Source organism: Dromaius novaehollandiae, chromosome 2, assembly GCF_036370855.1.
Source record: "Dromaius novaehollandiae isolate bDroNov1 chromosome 2, bDroNov1.hap1, whole genome shotgun sequence".
Taxonomy (NCBI): Eukaryota; Metazoa; Chordata; class Aves; order Casuariiformes; family Dromaiidae; genus Dromaius; species Dromaius novaehollandiae.
The window spans coordinates 101725111-101746719 of NC_088099.1; the positions used below are offsets into that span (position 1 = coordinate 101725111).

The following is a 21609-nucleotide window of genomic DNA, read 5'->3' on the forward strand; positions in this document are numbered from 1 at the left end:
GACCCATTACGAGCTTCAGACTTGGTATAAATCTGTGAATCCCTAGTGGGCTTAGGCTCCACCGTGCCTACTTCAACCAAGATGAGAGCAACTCTTCACAAATGTGGTAGCACCACTTTAAGGCTATAAATAAGCTTTGTGGTGTAAATACAGGTACCTGGTAGCCTCTCCTACCCTTAGTAGTTAGGCAAGGTAATTGTTATTTGTTTTTCATTCATTCTCTTTGATTGAGTTGCCTATATATGCTCCCTAGGGTGCATTTTAGTTGCCAAACTGCTATTCTGTATTCTGGCTAAGTGCTTAAGCATAAAACTGAGTCTCGAAATTCGGGAGAAGGTGAGTTCTTCAGTGCTAGACAACAGCTGACAGTGGCTGATGATTTACAACTCAGGATTTACAAGGTATAGGTGAGATTCTCTCTTTTGAGGCTTGAGTAGAGACAGGTGCTGATTTACATGGGTGAGGGGAGGTGGTTGAAAGGGCTACAGACATCCACGTATTTTCTTCTTCCCCTTCAAAAAGCACAGGCTGATGCGGTACCCCTGCCCTAAGGCATGTGGGAAGATGTGAGGGGGGAACCGTCATGCACCAGAAGAGAAAAAGAGAGAGAAAGAAAGGCTGTGTCCCAGCCACTTTCCTGCATTGGTTCCTGGACAAAGACCAGCTTGCAGGCAACGATTTCTGGGAAAGGGATGTAACTGCCAGCATGGCTCTGCGGGGCATCTGGGAGCTGGGGCCAAGAGGCACAGGCACCGCAGCTGTTTGTGCCTGTGCTCTAGCTTTGAAAACACAGACTGTAATCCTGTAAGTAGTGCACAGCGCGGGAGTCACCGTGTCGTCAGACCGGCTCTGCAGAACGAGGAAATATTCCTGCCTTGGACATGGTCCCTGATAGGGTGCAATGAAATCACCATCACCTGAGACCGCTGAAATAGCTTTGGAAGATGTCTAGAAGGAGGATCACTGCGGGGAACAGCCATGTCTTGGCAAGGAGATGAATTGCATGATCTAATAGGTGTCTACCACCTCCAGTATTTATGACTCCCTGATTATTGGTAAGGAATGAGGTAGAGGAAGAGACAGCAGTTGATGGATTAGGATGCTACTTAATTTTCATTACATGGCTCTTAAGCTGGAAAACGAGGCCTTTTAACCATCCCCATGCAAGCTCCCCATTAGAACAGCCATTGTGGGTTCAGTAAAAATGATGTTGTTTAGACACTTAAGCATACTTCCTCACACTTTGTGCAAGTGACAGTTAAACGGTGCTATTATGTTTATATCTAGCAGTTAGGCAATTGCATTCTGTTTATGTCGAAGGATCAGTAGCCTCAGTGTGATAGGCTGTACTGCAGGGAGCAGTAAAGATTTTCTCTCTGTGTAGCTTGACTGGTCTTTGTTCACAGCAGGATAGCAATTATAACCATAACATTAGAGGGGCAAATATAAAATATAACAGGTCACTTACATTTTTGCAAGGAAAAAAAAATGCCATAGCCTGATTGGTTTCAAGGCCCTCTCAGACAAAATGATTTTTCCTTTTTTATTGTTATTTCTAAGACACTTGACTCTTTGTTTCAAGCGATGGAACAACTTATAATCTTACTATGGTACACACTGATTCTGAATATCTTTTCACTTTTTCTTCATCTATGAGACTGCTCCACTAGTTTCAATTCCAAAGCAATATCATGTTATAATAGAACAATATTTACTTTCTTTACTCTTTGTATGTGCATACAGACCCTGAATGCTTTGGGGAGGAAGGGAAAATATTTTTCGTCTGGGACTTCTAATAGGCAAAATAAAAAGTGTAAGCAATTATATTTAAAGTGTGGACATTGTACATAAAATAATTGCATTTCATGGCTCTTCCTTTAGAGAAAAAAAATTGCTGTTATAAAAGTATTTTCCATGGGGTAAAATTTTCAAAAGAGCCAAGCATGCACAATTAGGACCAGACTTCTAGAAGGCTTCATCTCTGACACAGAAATAAGTGGCCAGATGTCCAATGAGCTCTAAACATTAGATTTTGATCATTTATAAAAATCTGGCCTGTATTTAAGAGCATAAATGGGAGCTGAGCTCTTTGGAAAATCTATCCCCCATGCTGTGTGTTGAGCTGGCTTGAAAAAAAAGTCTGGGTCTGAGGTTGTTTCCATGCAGTTGTTCAAGTTTGTTGTTGTTGTTGTTGTTGTTGTTTTTTAAGGAAAATTGACCCTTATTGTCATTAAGTTGTTTTATAGTTTTGTGGAGCTTTTCACTTCTAAGCACATATTTCAATTTTGCCATCCAAATAGTCCAGTTGTGTTTAAGCAGTATCGATGTTCTTAAAATGAAGCATGTGCTTTGCTGGGCTGGGGACTGAATTTACCATTTGAAATCCCACCCAGTTTAGCCATGAAATGTATAGTGTTTTATCAACAGAACACACTTGAAGAAGATGTGATCAAATGGGGGAGGGGGGGAAATCACTGTAAACAAAGCTTATCTAAATGACTGTAGCTACACCTCTAAAGTCCTGCAATATAACTCTGACAACGTCCTCACAAGAGCTCCTGATAATTTTTAGGTGTTGTAGTCGAGATAGCATGAGAAATAGCACAAGAAAACTCTTTCCATAATGTACTGACAACACTTTTTCTGGGCTTGCCCTGACTAACAACTATGACGAAGACCAGCAATGAAAATTCAAATTCACCAAACTGATTATTTTCCAAACCTTTAGGAAGCATCTGATGGAGGTGGGGGTGGACAAAGACTCCAGTCAGCTCTATGATTTTCTGTACTAGGCTCAGCGTTACCTGAGATAAGAGTTTGGGGTGGCAACTTAGGCTACTTGCCCCACCTCCTCTATTTGGGGGCTTAGAGAAGGCCTCCAAATTGTTTCATCCCAAAATAAAATCAGCATTTTGCCTTGGGCCTCCTTGAAATATGTTTGTGGCTCTGACTATGATCACTTGTCTGAAAAGTATAGTATTTCTCACAATCTGAGGAAGCAATATACACATCTGTAGCACAGCACTGCTTCAGAGACTATCGGGGTGAGAGAGTATTAGAGTACAGCATAATATATACTAAACCCCTATTAAAGCTATGGAGATGAATGTAATCCTTTCAGTGACCATATGTGATAAACACATATATCCTGATGATTTGGTCTTCTACAGATACAGAAAATTCTACCCACAGGAGAACGTAGGCACCTCTTCATTATATACAAAGAGGGGCTCCAGAGGATGTACATCACACTGCTTTTACCTAATCCTTTAATATATTTCTCTGAAAGCAATCATAAAATATTTAAAATTGAATATATTGTGCTGCAAGTTACAGACATTCTTTTTGTTTAATCTGTGGAGGCCAGTTAATACCCATGATGGGCCCAAGTCAGGGCTTCAAGAAGGTTTCTGTTTCAATCCAGCTGTAGATGTCTGTCCTGGGATGCTCTACCAGAGTGAATCCAAATGCCTCCAGCTTGTGGGAACGGTCGAACTTGGATCCATTCCTGTATGCACACTTTTCAAAGTAGGCACTCCCCTTCCCCAGCTCCATTAAAGTCACAGGAATGGACAGGCTCCTTGTCTGCATGTCAGTTCTGATTAAGAGAAACTGAAGCCCAATATTTGTCCAAGTGTTTTCCCTTGTCACGTTACTACACCACTCTCCCTCTCTCTCCCCACTCCAAATGGATCTATACCAAAAAAAACAGGATACCCATATCTGAGAAAATTATTATTCAGGCTGTGAAGTCTTTTCAGAGAGTTGTTCTAATGAACACTGAAATGGGCAGCCTTCTTCCTTTCCAAAGTGTTGGTAAGAGCATTGAAGGGTAAGGTAGTATATCTTCTACTACTTTTAGAGGAATATATATCTACTTTAGGTATCAATTCTACTCCAGAGAATAATTTAGTCATGCTTGTAAATGGCATTCCAACAAAAAAAGTCATCAGATCTGACAGCATCGCATTGACTTATGGAAAACTAATGCTGACATGCTGGTGTTAAAAATGTTAACCCTTTTTTAGGAGCTGCTGGTGCCAGGAAACTGCTACAAGTTGCCATGAAGAGAAGTCTATGGAAAAAAATGGAGGGGAGTTAGAGATATATAACTGCCTACATGATAGGTAGTTGTTTCAGAAAATAACAGCAAACCTTGCTTTGAATAGTAAATCCTATGCAGGAGCTTCAAATTGCTCTTAGACATTGTAAAGCCTCAGCCAGCTCCTAGTGTACAAGACTGAGGTGATTTCAGCTTAGGCAGTCTCAAGGTTAGCTGATGGATGAGATTAACACCTCTCAGCACTATGCTGGATCAATCCTTAGTTAAGTGGTAGATTTATGACTGCTGCTCCCATCCATTTTCAGAATCTCATTGTTTCTGCTTTGGCTCAGGGCCAAATTAAGTTCTCTTACTATAAGTCAATGTTTAGAGCCCCAGGTTGTGGAGTAGATAGTGATTTCACAACCTCTACTCTCAATTAAAACAAAACACTAATTTAGTGAATTAAATGGTTGTCAGTGTATAGCATGTACAGGCTTCACATGTCTAACCCTTGTTTTCATGGCTGTCAAACAACAGATCACTTGTAACATAGAATCCTGACTGGAATATTTTCTGGAGCTGACATGACCTGATGCCTAATGTTGAACCAAGCTTGTGATGACAGAACTATGAGAAAGAGAGGAGCAGAGTGATTCTGTCACAGGGACACTATTATGCTCCACATTTAAGACCACCACACCCCACAGCCCCCATAACATAACAGTCCCATTTTGAAAGTGTTCCAGTGTTTTCCTTCCACAAAAAAACCTAAAATTTCATAGGATGCAGAGAATCTGAGTCAGTAGACAGATGCTGTGTTGAAATGCCACCCAACTACAAAGAGGTCAGCACTTCCAAAAAGCTCCAGATATTCCAGTCTCAGAGCTAGACAGACCTGCAGGGAGAGATTTTGCTGTTCTGCATCATCCGCCTTTTTTTTAAAAAATGCATTTTTTCCAACAACAGTTTGTTAAACATTTCCATATAACTTCATCTTCTGTCCGTCAGTGGCACCGTGAAGTCAGTGCTGTGTCAGGCAGCTATCACGAAAGCATTTCTTGGACTTTCACCAAGGCTTTTTCCTGTAGAGAGACTGTTCAGTTCTGCTGAAGGTAGTGAACATCACAGCAGCTCTTGCCGGAACATTTCCCTGTACATTTATTTAGCAATGCATAAAATGGCTATTCCTTTAGCATTTATCTATACCTATTCAAAAATTGCCATTTCTGGAAGTGTATTGTCAATTGTGAATTAAAATGACTAAAGATTTGTCTAGACTAGCTGCTGATAGAACAGCATCCAGCAGAAAGCATATGCAAAAGTAATCCAGCCCAGCACTGACATCTGGACTAATCATCATAAAGCTTATTGAGCATGTAAGTCTTTTACTAGATAGGTCGACAGAACAGCTAGGCACACTTTTTTAACCATGTGTATCACAGAAGATATGTCCATGTTGACCCTCTCTGGCCTGATAAGAAAATACTTGGATGGGGCAGCAGGACACTTGGTGTCTGCATATGAGAATCCAGTGACCTCTCCTCAAAGAAGCACTCTGTTATACAGTGGAATGGGGTAAATGTTACTGCATGAACCCTCAGACAGAAAAAGAACCTTTTCAAGTAACACTTTGCAACTCCAAAGCATGCCTTTAAGTAGGAGGAGTAGTCTTCTCTGCCTCTCTTAATTCCTTGCACAAAACAATCACTGTGGGCAAAGTGCACTGCAATCTTTAGTTCTGAATTCAATAGAATTTCCAAATCCAGAGCAAAGTAGTTCTGCTCTCAGGCTAAGATCCTGGTAATCTTTAATACAAAAAAAAAAAAATCTTGATCCCTCAAAGGCCTATGAATAGAACAGTGGTTGAAATATTTCCAATATTATTATTTCCCATCTGAAAACACAGATTCACAGGTGTAAAATTACCTTGTAAAACTATGATATAATATACCAACACAATAACGCAAACCAATACACTCGGTTCTCGTCAACATAAAGACTCTTGATAATGTCAAATAAACTTCCAAAATGGCACTTACTGGAGATTTCAATCTGGGATTTTAATTTATCTGAGATTTACCTGGGATTTCAATCAATACCTTAACCCGGTCTGAAAAAAAAATTCAAAAGATTAAACTCTTGCATGGAATTTGCAGACTAAATTCTTGATACTAAGAATTGTTGATGGGAATAAAATTATTCCTATGTGCAGCTGTGCAGCACTGGGGCCCGAGTTCCACAGTACAAAGAAACAGAATGAAGCACCTAAATACCAGTGTTCAGCATGGACATAGCTTATAGTCTCTTTAGAAGGGGAAGCTCACCTGCTTCTCCTGTGCTTCAATCTGCCATTATCCTTAAAGGTCTTTGAAAATTGGATATATGTACATGTACATGGTCATTATATGTGACCATGTAATGCACTGAACAGTTAATCACCTACTGGGTGCAGTCTATATATTCACTTCTAGCTGGGATGCCGGTCCTGAGTATTCAAATTCCCCCTCTTGCCTTTCACCCCTTTCTTCTCTTCCGAGTTGCAATTTCCATACTGGGTTGTATTAACAGTGGTGGGAATAGCTATTCTAACTGCATCTCCACTTCTATTAAAAACAAATGTTTTCACATAAATCTGCTAATGTAAGGCATGGTATTCCTTACAATTTTTTCCCTGCTAATGATGAAAACAAATGAGTAAGATTTATCTCTTTGACAAGTCATGTGGGTGTGAATCTTTAATTAGCATATAACAGGTTTAGACTTCAAGTCCCCATAGGCGTGGGAATCACTTAAAGAAGAAAATCCCACTTGGTAAATCTCTGGCTCAGAAAGCCAAGAATATTATTTTAAGAGATACCTGTAAAGATGAAGATTGCAATCTTCCTGCATGTCAAGGTAAAAAAGCAAGCTATTTCATCTCCCAGAAACTCGGTGACCATACTTTGATGACAAGCCAGATGGCAGCTGTTCCCCAAGCCTTGTGCCAAGAAAGATGATTGGAGCTGCAATTTACCTTCCATGGTGAAGCTCAGTGCTGGAGCATACCACAGCTGCGAATTTGGCTTCTGCCAGTAGGTGTGTGCACAGTTGGTTTCCTCCCAATTTGGATTCATCAGGTAAGAGGCTGTATCAGTACCCAGCAATTATGAAATTGGCATGCATTGGATTGTTTACTCACAGTAATATTCCTACTGGACTTTATTAAAACACCATCTGTTGTCAGTGCAGACAAAGAATCAAACCAGAAATATTCACGGAGAGAGAGAAAGAGAGAGAGAAAGAGAGAGAGAGAGAGAATGTGTGTGTATGTTCAGCCATGTTACAGGATCAGGTCATGTTTCTGAAAGAACATATTCTCTTTTCTTCCTTCCTCTTCCCTTACAGGTAGCTTTTAATATAACAACTACCTCCTTAATTGATATCTCCCCTCTCTTAATTCCACCTAGAAAATAAAATGAAATTGCAAAAAAATTTGTGGTCAAAACGAAGTTGTATCTCTGTGAGTCATGCTGGAATGGAAGCAAACGAGCATTTGCATACAGGCAGAATGCAACAACATTAGCTTTACTACAAATTAAAGCTGAAACGATTGAAGAAAAAGTCATCTGACTGATACTCAGTTAGAACAAACTTCTGAGTTAATGTGTAGTATATAGGGTGAGTAATAAAGGATATCTGCCAATAATAATATCTCTAAGGCTTGAGAAAAAGGGACTAGTTTTTACAATCAGCTGTTTGCTCTTTTTTTTTTTTAATCCTTCAGATGAGGATCAGATATTCCTAATACACAGCTGGTCTCCACAAATGGCCAAGTATAATTTTTCATATACCAGCATATAATTCCAGGTGAAATTAATTAGCTGGAATTCTTCATCAGGTAACACACTAATAAAATATGATGCAAGTAATTAAAAATGCAAATACAGGGAAGAGAGCAGTAAAACTTAGATATGTCATTTCAGTTCTACAAAAAGGCATCTGTCAATTTAGAACTTTAGTGCACGCACTCACACACACACATACACAAAAAAAGCCTTTAAAAATAAAAATGTAAACAAGTACCAGTTCACATCATAAGATTAAAGCTGTAATAAAGGGAGCAAACACAAGCCAAGAACACCCCCTGGGAGAAGAAGGAAAGTGTGTTAAAATGTTTGGGTTGTTTATGAACTAAGTGTTTGGAGATCTCTCAGTGCTGAATGAAGGAGTTGGGACTTTTTAGAGGACCCACAGGGAGATTGTTTACTACTACTCGAGCCTATTTTGCTCAGTATATCCAGCCATTAAAATGAAAACATTAGTCTTGATATAAGTGAACACAATCTACCACCTGCTATAGGATTGCCCACAGTTGAAAGGGAGAGGATTTTCCCCAAATATCAGCCCAGCTTTGTTGCATTATTTAATTTCACCTATATATATGGCCAAATTTGATCCTCAGTTAAGGCCATGAAACCTCACATGGCAGAAGTTTGACTCTGGATCGAGCAGAGCACAATTTCAATGACTGAGGTGTAATTCCTTTTCCCCTCTTTTCTTCCTCAACCTCATCATTCTTCTCCCAGATGACTTAACCTGAGAGCCATGTATGTGCACACTTGTAATCCACAGTGTCTAGCCTGGGATGGAGCCAGTTTCTTAAACCAGCAATTTCTCCAAAAATGCATACCCCCAAAATCTCAGCCTGTGTTTTTTTACAACCCACAGCCAACTAATTTCCTCAAGTTAATACCAATGTGCTTGAAAGCAAAAGGTTACAGGACTTTTCTATTGTGCTATGATTCTGTTTATTTATTTACTGTCTTAATGGGAGAAACATAGCCTTCTGCCTTGACTTACATCCTATGAAGAATGTTCTTCATCTTCTTGTCCATTATTTCCTTTAGCACAGGCAAAGAGCAGGTTCATCTTTTTAACTATGCACATTTCAACCAGTGCAAGTACGACGTGAACTTTGTTTCTCTTTCCTTGTTTTTATCTTGTAATTTTGACAAAATAGGTTGCTACTCACCACCCACAAAACCCATTCTGCCATAAGGCCTAGAGCTGTGGAGTTCAGGCTCCCATATGGGCAAGTCCAGCACCACAGGCAGCAGGACAGATGGGCTAGGAGATATGAAGATGCAGAGTATCTCCTAGGGACCAGCCACTGTAAAATCAAAGTTCCCTTCCCATGAAAGACACCTCCTGAAGAGACAGAGACCAGAATAATTTTGTACATGTTCAAGCTGAACCACGAACTAGAGCTCTGATTTAGGTTTCACTGCTTGGGCAAATACTTGAAAGGAATACTAAATAGTATGTCAGACTTTTGTATACAAACCAGGTGAACTGAGGAAAATTCATACCTGTCCCCAGCACCTAACCTGTTTTATCTTCAGATACTCAAGGTTTATAAAATGGCAGCATCTAGCATAATGAGACACTTGGATTGGTACTGCACCAATTAGACCAGATAGACTCCCCTCCTTCACCACACCATGAAAATGAAATGCCTTTAAGTTCAGGAAGTGAGCTACTTCTGTAGAATACAATACGCACAATCTGTCCATCCACTGGCTTATTCTTCCCAAATGCTAAGATTTTGAAATGTGTTTTTAAATGATTTGGACATCACGTTCTCTGGTCATATTAAAAAAAAAAAAGGCAATCTCCTCAGTAATGCCAACCTTCCTGAAGAAGGAGAAAGCAGATTCCCAATGCAAAGTAGGCTTTTATTCTGTGCATCTGTTCAGCCTCCAAACCTCCTTTATGGGGGCGGAAAGTGGGGGGGTGGAGAAGAAAAATAAATTCATACATAAAATGAAGCTGCCAACTGTTCCATAATGGAAAGGTTTTTATGATCCACAAATCCATTAGGAATTCAACAGAGGCAACTAATTAGAAGAACCAAGCAATCCCCTCCCCAAAGTGCAGCACGCAGAAATGACCTGTTAGGAAGATGGATGCCAAATACATTTACTAGCAGCAGGGCCAGGGTTTGCCCCGCGTTGGCACTGAAAGGGCACTGCTGGCACATGCGCTGCCTCTTGCTCTACCTGCGCATTGACGCTTTCAGAATCAGCTGCCACGCTGTGCAACGCAAACATGCTGCGGCTGTATAACATCTGTGCCAGCACTTCTGCATCCTTATAAATCATTTCCCATCTCTTGCTGGGGCAACAAGGAAGAAAATGTTGGCACATAAATGTAAATCGTTGTATCTCCTCTGGAATAGAATAATAATTGTGTTGATTTACCAGCCATGCTCTGTTCCCAGGGATGGGTGGAAAGCATTGGCAAGGAAAGGTCTTACTTCCAGCAAAAGAACGGATTTCCTGAACTGCACAAAAGGGTTTGGAATAATCAGAGAGGCTTCTGTCTATGAAATCTGCTTCCTGTTAGACTGAGCATGAGGACTTCACCTCATTGCAGGTTGAAATGTAATTACTTGACCTCTGGTCATGTCCAAAATAAAAGCACACAGGGACGTTACTGAGACAGTAACATGGGGAGCATATAAGGACAATTTTTTCCCTTCTATAAGGGGTTGTGGATACCTCTGAAGGCACTGGCTGCATGGACTCCTGGGCAGAACTGAGACATTTTGTGGTACTGAACAAAATATGTGAATATTCCAAAATAAAAATGAACATTCTTGTCCAAAACCATTCTCCCCAAAAAGGAATTCACCAAACTGAATGAATCACAGCTTCCTTACCTTTCTTGCCTTGAAACTCTAACAGGAAATTTATCTCAATTGAGGTCAATGATAAAATTCTCATTGGGACCAGGATTTCACCCAACAAATAGAATGTCACTCTGTCACTACAACTGTGAAGCTTATGACCCATTTTTCAGGGTTTTGTACATTTTCTTCTCTCAATTTTTTATTTAAAACACACTCACTATCACATTTAATCTCTCACCACCTACAATTTTTTTACCAAAAGAACACAATTATCCTGGCATAAAATAAGAGCACATACCTAAAACCACAGCTATGGAATGAAATGCATACCAGCTATTTCATGCTTCTTCATTATCTTCCAGTGATAACACTGGCTATTTATTTTTTCCATGACATATTGACCAGAATAAAATTTGCAAAAAGATTTTACAAATGGCTCCAGCTTTTGTAGGAGATTACCAGACAGCAATTCTTATATGATAGCTATGTCAAGCTGACAATTATAATCAAGAAATGTATTTCAGAATAGTAATATTATCTCAGCATTTTCTGTCTTCATTCCGTACTCATAGTGTATGAACACATGAGCATTCAAACACAGAATTTAGTAGCTTTCATTGTGCTATTTGTTCTAGTTCTAATGCTGAAATTGAAAGCCTCACATGACTCACCATACACCAGGGATTGAATTCAGAGTCTGTACATTTCCTAGCATATGCATAGCTATTGGAAAAAAATATATGATACAAAAGTTTTGTTCTAGGGCATCTAGACAGCAGTTTAAAAATGTGTAGAAGTACCACCTGTGAAATAGCATGTTGTATTTCAAAACAATAGTGTGAATACTTTTAAAGCATTTTTTCTGTTTTTACTTATATGCATATGCCAGATATTTTTAAGGACTTTTTTTTTGTCACTGTATTTTTTTTTCCATTCACATAACCCTTTTATTTTGAAAGACCCAGATACTTCATTATATTTAGGCATGTATGCAGCTGAAGGTTATAACATTCCAGACCAAAAATCCAAATTATAGAGAAGTCAACAGGAGCTTTGTCAAACCTTGTCAAACAAAATGTGTGATAGCAGGTATAATTTTTGGTAGCAAAATTTCCAGAATTATATGCAATGTGCATTTTATTACTATCATCAGACAGCACTTTATTTTGAAGAAGACCACTAAGGAACAGATCAAGCTAAGCAAAAAGCAGACAAAGACAAATTTCAGGATCTATTTTTTAGATGGAAAAAAATGCAAAAGTAACTTCAATGTATAGCATCCTTTTTTAATGCCTCAAGTGAACTTTATCACACAGCAAACATAGCAATCACTGTGTCTGGCATGATGCAGAGATCACCTAATATTTCAAGAAATTAAACCTTAGACTCTGCAACACATCTCAGACCTAAAATATTCTTCTTACCTAACATTAATTATTTGAATGCCCATCAACTAAGCTAAGCAAATTATCCAGGATGCATTTTAGGATGGGATGAGTCATCTTCTGGAGGTGCCACCTTTCTTTTCAGGAGAACTGAGCAACTTCTTTAGCCAAGAAATTAGTACAACCCAATTTTCTCCAGAAAAGCAGTCAGGGTGCAGGAAGAATGCATTTGGGGACATAAATGAAGGTTTCTATAGAATTAACATTGCCGTTTTCTGTAGACTCAGCCAAACATGACAAAAGTTGTTTTAAGAAGGTCTACTCATGGTGACAAATGCTCTTCTCCTTGGGGCTTGCAGATTCATATTCCCAAATTAAATATAATTTTATAAAAATGTCTGTCAGGTGCAGTCTAAGTGTCCATACCCAAGGGTTAAGTTAGCTAGTTAGAAGAATCGAAGCTACATGTATGGGTTTCAGTGTTCACTACATCACAGAAACTTGACTGACTAGCACCAGTCTTGACCCATCTTTTTCCTAAAGGAACATATATTTCCTATTTTCCTGAAGTACTCCTGCTGATGATAACCAGGCAAGTATGCCCACCAATACTATCCACGACTGGATAGAAAGACATTCAGTGCTAATAGCTTCACAGCTATTATCCAAGCTTCAACATTTGTTTTCTAATAAGAAAAAAGAAGAAGAAAACAAAAATGATAATGCTGTTTGACTGATGTCTCAAAGCTTCAGCAAGTAGATTTAGGGCCAGAGCTCAGGGATTTAGGGCTCTCAAGTGGACACATGGCTCTTTAATAAGAGAGATACAGCTCTACACATTTTGTGCAATGTTTAATGTTGCCTATCATCTAATATTCTTCTTCTATCTCCAAAAAATACAGAGGTGAACAGAAATAAAATAACCGCCTCAAGTCTTTCCCACCAGATCAAATTCACCAGGATACTGAAGTCAGATAGGTGTCCATCTCCAAGGCAGTCATGAGCAAATTTTTAGCTCAGCCTTTCCTCAGTACCCTATTACTATTTCATGTCTGACTTCAAATCATGAAATGAGCTGGTGAGGTAACATGCTGAAGTTCTAGCAAAACACTCTCTGTGTTTCTGATGCAAATAAGATCATCTTCCAGCTTTCACTTAATGCCAAAGCAAAACAATACCTAGATGAAGGCCACCTGGTTAAAGCAATTCTCATATCCACACAAAAAAACCAAACCTTATAAATACTAATTAAGACACTTCTCCCAAACTCCATTAAAAAATGAAAGAGAGATTACTATTTATTGTTGTTGTCCTATCTATTTAAAAAATCTTGGGATATGCTTAGACAAAAAGGTGCTAGGGGCCAGATAAAGAGAGAGGGGAAGAGAGAGAGAATGCAAAAATAAAATACCGCCTTTTTGGAAATGAGAGTCACTTTATTGAAGAAATAAAGATTTACTATATAAGGTAAAATGGTAACCACTTCAGTTTACATAAAAGATCTGCCTACAGACTCTGAATGAGAGATACTTCTCTAACTTCTGTTTCCCTTGCTCTTCTCTTCTTTTGTTTTATCATTCATTTATTCTTCTAGTCTCCTGTTAGGGGAAGAAAAAAAGAAAGATAGTAGTTAGGCAACTAAGAATTGTAGGCTAAGGAAAAGAAATGCCTTATGGCATTCCTCTTTTTCCATATATAAAAAAAAATTCTGAAGAAATCCCACAACCAGCCCTTCCATTACCTGAACCACATTCTCAACTGATATAAATGGGTTTGGCTCTATTGGTGAAGCCATGCTGGGATATCTCAGTAGAGAACCTAACTCTAATATTTGATACTCAGATTTGCTGCAATTTTTCCATGGCATTCTGATATATATTCCTGTTTGTCAGCACTTCCATCTCTATAGGCATAATGCAGTAGATGTTGCTTATTAGCAATAAACTGTTCCACTGTATCAAAATCAAAGTGCATGTAAGTTCATCCGTATTTTGATGTTCAAACTTTTGTATTTTAAATAAACTGAAATTTAAATTACAAAGAAATTGAAAGCACTTAAGGCTTTTTAAAAACATTTTACTAAACCCATTTTTTACTTCGTCCTTCTATTGACCCTTATCCTGATTCTTTGTTTGGTCCATTTATGATATCTGGCCTGACACACTAAGTCTCTGCAGTGGAGGCTTTTATTGTTTGTCTGGACAGTCCCTAGAAAATTGGGACCCCAGGCCCTGGTTTGCTTTTCTAATGTATAAATATTTAGACATTAATTATTGTAACAATGTATGGATATATGACATAACTTAGTGAATGCTTCAGCAAAATGCTGAAAATGTGTTAGAGCTGCGTGTATACTGCATATTCATTTGCTGGTTATCAACTAAAATGTAGAAACTTTCATGCGGAAATGCAATAATAAAGGACAGCTTTATGACTCAGACTTAATACTTTCTATTCCTTCAGCATCTTAATTTTAATTAGAAGTCTTTTAATGTGGGGTAAATCCTGGTCAGCAATTGAAAACTGCTGCTTTGCAAATGACTTATCTCACTTCCGCTACCCCCAGCCATCAATTTGAATTCTGAAGTATAGCTGAGTTTAGCAGTGCTACAGGGATTCATCATTTTCTTTGAGGACAACAAAACACCCTCAATAGAAACAAACAGCCGTGCTTTATCACTGTTTTGTACCAGGCAGGCGCCTAAGTTCACCACTTCTGGTGTGTACGTAGCATTTGTCTGTACTATGGGTGCAGCACATTGACTGGGAAGCAGACTTTCCCCAATATACAGGTGAGCCATTACACTGACATGAGTCAATGGACATTGGTCAGGGAGATGGCGAGGCTGCTTGGATCCTGACGTGTAATGATAGGCCCTTTACCTTGAATAATTACAAATCTTATATGGCTGACATATCTTAATTCATGAGATCCTGGTGTGTATAATTGGATAGAAGCATGAACTTGATTACACTAGTGAACTTGCTTTCCAGAGGGAAAAAAACATGATAACAGGCTTCTTTGTCATCAAGGGGTAAAGAAATGTGACAATCTGGGAACCAGTTTTAGGACCCCATCTGCTAAACCAGAGAGAAATCAAGATTTTACAGTTCTATAAATATTTTAGTGTATGCCATCATTTATGAACTCTGGCAGCTATCATAAAATCTCTCTGACTTTTGTTACAACTGCATATAAGGCCAGAAAATTGCATCTCATGGTAAACCATAAAAAACTAAGTAAAAGCACCATTCCTTTCAGTATATTCTAAAAATATACAACCTCCCTGTCAGTACATGGCAGGGTAGTTACCATCCCAAGATGCCTGTTTCTCTCTCATTTTTTTTATCTGATCTTACCCTGGTCTTTTCAAACCCTTTTGTATTTCACTATCCTTTTATGTTTCATAAATAACAGCCATCGCAATATAACAGCTGAAATAACTTTTACTTTGTCACAACGTACAGTAAGCAAGAGACACTTGGGTGATGATAATGTTGGAGATACAGGAGAATTTATGCTGACCTTTTGTCTAATTGTTCCTGAAATGATTTTCATTTGATGTCGAGTTTCTTTAGAGCCGTGAAAGGGAGCTAGCCTCAGAGCAGATTCTGATGCTTTAATCACCAGCAGAAAAAGCTCTGTAAAAAAATATAAATAAAGAGACGAGTTATCCCAAGATTAACAATGCCCCACTTAAATTTAAACCTTCAGTCCACCCCTGTGTTACACTGTGTCTAAAGGGCATAGAGATCACATATCATCAAACTGGTGATTGTGGAGGATATTTTGACACTCCAGATCAGATCCACACAGCTCCAATTATATGATAAAACTGGATGATATGACCTGCCAACTTGACTAATAATAATTAATAGTTTACCTATGCAAAGTTTCTAGAATGCATTTCCTTGAACAACTATAAAAAATACAGCAAAGAGATTATCATCTATATAAAAATAAACACAGAAGTCATCTGAATCTGTTCCTAAATTCTGAAAAAAGATTTACCAAACAATTTAAGGTTACATTTCAGAAGATGTCTAGACAGCACAAGATGCGGAAATCTCTGTCATCTGATTTACATGGGCAAAATAGAAATCTGAGCACTAAAGTGACTGCACATGCCACTACTAGCAAAGTGAATGCAAAATATGCCATGTACACCATCTCAGGTTTCTGATGTACTGATTACACACTTGAGCTGGGCATACACTTTTGCAAATTGCCTAAAACACTTGTCATGTTGCTACTCCTTCTTTATCCATCTTATGACTTGCTGTAATTTCTAGTCTTGCTGTATTTGTTTTTGTCAGATATCTGGTCTGATCTTCCATCAAACATACTGACTTCTCTGGCAGGGAAAATATATGGAAGTTCATTTTAGTTATTATTTAAAGTATATATATATATATGTATACATATATACACAGTTGTATGATATATGTGACATTTATGGACAGAAAAAAATAATACTTAACATAAATTTTCTGGTACATTTTTTCTTTCTTTTTCAGTACAAGCAAATTTTTGCTAATTCATTTATCATGTCCTCCTTTAGAAATTTGAGTGCTTTGTCAATACCTGGAAAAGTGAATATGGAAATTCATCCTCGAGATAACAATTCCGTTGACCACAACTTAGTTACCACACAGGTTAATTCAGTGACTGGTGTCTAAGTCAATGTAAAAGAGATTTCAGTAATTTTTGAAAGGTCATGTTCCTTACAGTAACAGTTGTGCTTCTTTCTCAAGAAGAATTATTCTTCCATGATGGTGATGGAGGCGAAGCAAATGTGTCCCACTGAGAGAAAATCTCCATCACTATATTCTACTTCATACACAAGCACATTTCATGTTATTGTTTCCAGCCCATTAGGTATTCTGAAACAAACTGATCTGGATTAAAAAAGGATAGACATGGACCCTATTTTGCACTTCGAATTGAAGTTGATCCTTTGTTTTGATCTGGTTTTTATACTTTAGAACTACTCAAACTACTGCCCAATTCATTAAGTTCATTTTTCAGGCAGGATTTCCCTCAGAATCCATGTGTTGGTCCAAACCTAAAAAAAGATGTGTGATTGCAAAATTCTGAAGACACCAGATAATTTTGTCTTCAGAAAAATAATCTTAATTCTTCTTGCACTTCCCATGGTACTTCATGGCCTGACAAGCAAGTGAAATTTCTGCTACCACAAAACAGGCAACAAACAGTCTACACATGGGATATGTAACTAATGTCTTAATATATTATGGTCTTCCAGATGTTGCACCTTCAAACAAACATACTGTCTTTCTTCCTTTTGTGGCTTCCAGGTTGCTTCTCCCCCAAATCATTGTCTATGAAACTGGCTTTTCTATAAGCCTAACATAATGCTTTTTCCCTGGGTCACATCCTGAGAATAAAAAAAGAAGTCTCTGACCTAATCCACCTTCCATTTACACCAGTGCAATTTCCTTGATGACAACAGTGATTCTGCTATTTTACGACAGGAGGACAGTCAAGCCCAGAGTCTCAGAATCTTTTCAGAAACAGGCTTTGAGCCAAACTCTGTGAAATCACTGGGAACTTTTCCATGGATTTCAATGATCTCCATGTCAGGGTCCTAAAGAGGACTCTGATGGTCTAGATGACAGTGGCCGCTGGTTTCAGGATAGGCTACACAGCAGTGAGAAAGAATTAGCTCAATGGACACTCAATGGACACTGCTGGATTTTCTCACCTGATATTCAGTAAGTGAAATCCTCTCTCCAGAATATGACATAACTCCTAACTGCAGCGCTGCAGGGATTTCACCCACCATCTCAGTTTAAGTTTCGCTTTCTACAAGCATCTGTACCAACAAAACTCAGTCATTCCAGTACGCACAGGAAGCAAACATGGGCACCATCAGAGTGTGTACATTTTGAAACTAGAGTAAACATTTGTGGCACACTTTTATGACATCACAAACCTCTGTGGGCAGCTAAAAAATAAAGAGGGAAAAATTAAATGAAGGTCTAAGAGGAATAACCAATCAGTAAAGAGCTAAACATCTTATGCATAAACTAGGAAGCTGTAACAGCTTCTGTCCTCTGGGATCAGAGCTTCTGCTCTGCCTTTAGCAGAATGCACTGAACAATATCTCCTTTCAGGGCAAATTGTTACAATCAGAGTGCAGTAGCATCACTGAATCATAATGGTGATCAGAATAAAAATAACAGTTTCATTTAATATTTTCAAGCTTTTTATACATGCCGTTAAAGATAAAACACTCATTTCTGTTAATGGGCAATTTTCTTAAAAATCAAACTCTCCATTTTCTATTACTCCAACATTTAAAATTAATATTCCTTTTCCCCACTCATATGGGCTCTAATTCAAGCAAGAATGTATTCTTAATGTCCTGTGGCTGATGTCGTATCACAAATCCTCCTCACTAAACTCTATGCAGAAAGTCTAAACAGTATGTTTAGATTCTTCTTGACTTGTAGAAAAGATAAAAAGGTCTCTCTGCTCACCTGCTAATATACATAGGATTTCCGAGAAAAATGCAAGACAGAAATGCAGGCCTGACCTAGTAACACCTTTTCTTCTCCCTTCTAGCTTTCTGCTTTGACTTCTATCGTCATTGTCAGCTCTTCCTTCTAGGCCTTAGAAAGAGTGTGTACCTTGTACTACCTCATCAGAAGTGGCATCATCGATTACCCATGAGATATATACTGTAGTTGACAGTCAACAAACAAATACAATAAGAATATAAACAAGCCCTCAAACATTTTTTTTCAGCAAAAATAGCAAGTATCAAGTTTTAGATGGAAGTGGGGTTCGCGGTTTCCCAGACTCTCAATATACCTGCATTTTAGGGGAGAAAGTGGATGGTTTAGTCCTCCAGCTGTGAATTGTGGCTTTTACTTAGTTGGCAACACAAGAAAAATAGTTTTTCCATTTGTTTTGTTTGTTTGTTTAATGATCTGGTTTAGTCACACAGTTATTTCTACACACCTTTTGAAAAAAGAAATACGAGCATCTTTGGATATGGAGAGGTTTCTTCAGTCCTACCTTAGCAGGATTCCTATCCCCAGCTCTCTACCCCGGTGCAATGCCACATCTCTGTGAAAACAATGTGGAAACACCTTGGAAGAACAAAAGAAACAGCAAGCCATGTGTTAGCTCATAGTGCAGTATATCAGTTTAAACTGGCAATAGCGGTGGGCTTGTGCAAAAATGTTGGACTGTGAACTGATGCGGAGGCCTGGGAAAGCCTCTACTGGGGGACGGTAACCTCAGGCTGCGAATGAAACAATCACCTGAAGTGGGTGACAGCCTCAGTAAGCGACTGTCTGTTCGATGAACATGAATCAGAGCCCTCACTATGTGTGAATAGGTCAGTGCTGATTTATAGCCAGCAAAATGCTGCCTTCAGTTTTCATCCCTGTTTCTGATAGTAATCCTACATGTGTTTCATTCAAACCTGTGATTAAGTTGTATGGAGCTCACTCAAGCAATTGTTTAAAATTAAACAGATATTTCAGGGCTTTCCTCAGTTTCATCCTTTCCCTTACAATGAAAGGATCCGTTATTTCACTGGAGAGCAGGCCAAGGTGTTAGGCTGAAAATGAGTCCAAATTAATAGGTCTGCTGCCAGTCCAGTGATAATCACCTCATGAAGGGTATCTTGTTGTGGTGGACTGATGAATGAATTTTTTGCCTTAAACATTTCTTGGTGCATGGGGTGCAGGCAGGCCACAACCCCGAACAAGCCATCTGTCCCTGGCGGAAACAGGACTGGGCTGCTGTGACCCCTGAGATGGTCTCCCTGCGACCACCCGGGACACACCGAGCCTGCACTGAACGAGACCACAATCGGGCAGAGACTTTGGGATCTGGACTGTAAATTATTGTCCGTTTTTAGCACAACTTCTATAAAACTTGCTTGGCATGAGTGGCTAAATTTGCTGAAGCCTTAGGCCGCACTCCCTAGTACAGTGAGAAAGGGCCCAGAGCTGCTGCAGGCGGGAATGATAAGGGCGTTACCAGCAATTTGCATTCCCGTGCACTGCTGAAACAGTGCTAATTGCTGGAGTTATCACCTTCTTTGTCAGGACCTTGAGAGCTAATGGCTGGACCTAAGAATGGAGACACACCTGTCAGCAGAAACAGCAACAGTAAACGGCCTACCCAGGGACAGTGATGAGACCCAATAAGGAGCAGGAGACCCCAGACCCAAATATTACTATTGGTCTGAACTACCACGTGAGGGGTGGGAAAACTTAATTAGAAAAAGCTATAATTGCCGAGGGATTTCTTTGTTTGGCCCCCCCCCCCCCTTGCTCCCTCTCTCGGCCCTCGCTCCTCGTTGGAGGCCCCCCAGCTTGAGCTGTGATTCGAGCGGAGTCAGCGGAACATCATCGGCCTCGGAGTGGTGGTAGCTAGCTTCCTCTCTCCTTTTCCAACTTTTCTCTATCTTTTCCCCTTACCCTTGTTCCCTTTTTCCCTTCGCCTCCCCTTCGCCTTCCCCCCCACACACACACACACGCCTTTTCTCCCCAATTCGTGGAAAATAAAGGTAAAAGGTTGTACGATATTTGACCGGTTTTAGCGTCTTAATCTCGTCCTTGGGATCGTAACGAAACCCTCCCGATATTGGACCGGGACACTTGTGTCTTCAGGTTCCCAACTGAATAACTGCATGTACATTGATCACACCACAGTCTTCTTTCTCTGTGTCAACAGGCAGATATCGGACTGATAAGGAGAACAAGCACAATAAGAAGTTATTTCCCAAGCAGGAAGTGTAGCTGGGAAAAATCACACCAAGACTAGGCGTGTTGTCATAAATGAATACACAATTGTATTTAATCAAAGGGTTTGGGTGGGTCACGGCCCTGGAGAGTGCAGCTCAGGACACCAGTAACCAGCAGCAGAATCTCACATGAAAATGTCATGCATCTGACTTCCTGTCAATGCTTCCTGTGGTTTATAGACGTTTAGAAATGAAAGGGAGATATAGTTTTTCTAGATGCTGTCTAGCCCTACTCTTGGACTAAAGGAACTGAAGGAAAGATCTGAATATTCCTGAGAGGTTGCAATGAAAAAGGGGGAGCATGGTTTGTAGTTAAGGCACTAGACGGTGGCTTAGGACACCTGGACACTGCCTGGCTGCACTGTAGGTTCCCTGAGAACCACCAAGCAAGCAGAGCAGCGCACATTTCCTATCCCACAGATATCCGCACCTTAGACACATTACCTCGTAGTGCAAAGGTATTTTAGGTTTATGGTAAGTTACCACCTAGCTGGTTAGCATATTTAACTGGCCATGGGTATACTTGTAGCACATGCCAGGCACAGTTAATTAGATTAAGCTTCTCTCTGTGCCTCTCTCTGTGTTGTGGTTTGGCCATCCAAGCTCACGTGTATGATCAGTTGGGATAACTTAGTGATAATTGATACCTTGATTGTCTTCAGGTGTTTATATCAACCAAATAGTGCACAACCCTGAGAATGGTCAAGCTTGAAAGGTGTC

The 21609-nt window shown here is 39.4% G+C and overlaps 1 long non-coding RNA gene across 1 annotated transcript in view; it reads right to left on the reverse strand.

Moving 5' to 3' along the window:
• Positions 1-13468: 13468 nt before the first annotated feature.
• LOC135327340 (uncharacterized) overlaps positions 13469-21609 on the reverse strand; it is a 123031-nt gene continuing 114890 nt past the window's right edge. The window contains exons 2-3 of the long non-coding RNA XR_010387453.1: positions 15627-15742; positions 13469-13698 (exon numbers count right to left, since the gene is read on the reverse strand). This is a non-coding gene — a long non-coding RNA (uncharacterized LOC135327340). The remainder of the gene's footprint in view (positions 13699-15626; positions 15743-21609) is intronic.